The following is a 1,908-nucleotide window of genomic DNA, read 5'->3' as shown; positions in this document are numbered from 1 at the left end:
ACTGAAGTTATAGAAGGTTGTTAGCTATTATTAGGTAGGTGCTGGGAACTGAACTTGGGTCTTCTGGAAGAGCTATCAGTGTTCTTAACTGCTGAGCCATCTCTCCAGCCCCAGTGGTTGGTTTTTTATTCATTTATATTTGAATTTTTGTGAGTTTCATACAACACATCATAATCATATTTAGATCCCCTCCCCTATCTGCACCTCTCCAACAGCCCCCCACTGGATTTCATGAATTCAGACATATATGTTAAAGTCTATTCAGTCCAGTTTGTGTCCCCAGATGTCCCTCAGTGTGAATTCATCTGCTGGAGCCTGGTCAGCCTATCTAGCATCATTCCCTTAAAGAAGACCAATTTTTAGTCACTCAGCAGTGATCAGCTGTCAATAGTTCCTCAGCTAAAGTTGGGGCTTCTTACCCATTTCCTCATTTCTATTCTGGGTTTTTGTTTTGTTTGAGTTTGCATGGGTCTTGAGCATTGATAACTGCTGTAAGTTCATATGAGTAACTTCCCAGCAGCCTGGAAAACTCTGTTTCCTTGTGGTCATCCACCACCCCTGACTCTTACAGTCCTTCCACCCTCTCTTCTGCAATGGCCCCTGAGTTCTGGGTGGCAGAGGTTTAATATGGGAGTTCTATCCAGAGACAAGTACTCTGCAGTCTCTGGTGCTCTACATTTTGGCCAGCTATGGCTTTCTGTGTTAATCACTCTCTTGTTGCATGGGGAAGCTTTACTGGTGAGAGTTGAGAGATGCATTTATATTTTCTCTACTCTTGGTTCTGCTTTATTCTGTGAGCCTTAGGTATAAAGGTTGCATTGTAGATGTGTCACTTAGGGCTGGGCATCTCACAGACACATATTCTCCATGTTTGACCAGTTGTGGAACTCTGAATAGTCTCCATCTGTTGCAAAAAGAAGCTTCTTTGATGAGTGGTGAGAGGTATACTTGTCTGTAAATATAAGGATGCACATTTAGCTTATTGTAAGAAATTACATTTGTCTAGGGATATGACAGATGTAGGTTTTTCTCTAAGATCTATGACCTCTCCAGCCATATGTATTTGGCTAAGTTTATAGTGCTACATGAGTTCTCTCCCACTGAGCAGGTATTAGGTTCAATTAGACAGCTGTTGATTACCCCCAAGATGAAAGTGCCATTATTGCACCAATAGAGATGGTTTGCTGTGCTAGTCCTTGTGGTTATTACACTTTACAGCTGGGTTGGAATACTGATTGATTTTCTCCCTTGGAAACTTGCATAGTGTCCGCTGATACTATGAGAGCTAGTCTTCAGGGAGGAGGCTTCCAGGTCAGTTCCAGCTCCATTGCTCCATGTCCCATGTCTGAAGTGTGTCCTGTCTTCAGCAATCGGGTCTTACCTTCAAGTTCTAGGAAGCAATCAATGGCTGTGGCGATAGCCTGTGTTATTATGTGAGGGTCTACCCTAACCAACAACTCAAAGGGAGGGAGATTTCTACTGTTGGGCACTGTATTTCTTGTTACATAGCCTTCAGCTATATGTATGTACTCAGATACATATATTGTATGTTTAATTTTTCAGTAGGCTCTTGAACTAATGCATTTTCCTCTGTTTTTTCACACCACCTAAGTATTAGTTATCTCACCCTTCTCTCCTCATTTTTTTTTGTTGATTTGTTTTGTTTTGTTCTTGAGACAGAGGCTTATTATGTGTGTAGCCCAGGCTGACTTCAAACTTGCTGCAAATCTTCCTGCCTAGACCTCCTGAAAGCTGAGAGTATAGGTGTGTGTCACCATACCTGGCTTTAGAAATATTATTTCTGTGCCGGGCGTGGTGACGCACGCCTTTAATCCCAGCACTTGGGAGGCAGAGGCAGGCGAATCTCTGTGAGTTCAAGGCCAGCCTGGTCTACGTAGTGAGTTCCAG

The sequence above is a fragment of the Nannospalax galili genome, unplaced genomic scaffold (assembly GCF_000622305.1).
Source record: "Nannospalax galili isolate Female #2095 unplaced genomic scaffold, S.galili_v1.0 scaffold243, whole genome shotgun sequence".
NCBI classification, from domain to species: Eukaryota; Metazoa; Chordata; class Mammalia; order Rodentia; family Spalacidae; genus Nannospalax; species Nannospalax galili.
The sequence above is the reverse complement of the archived record's forward strand: the minus strand, read 5'-3'. Positions refer to the sequence as shown.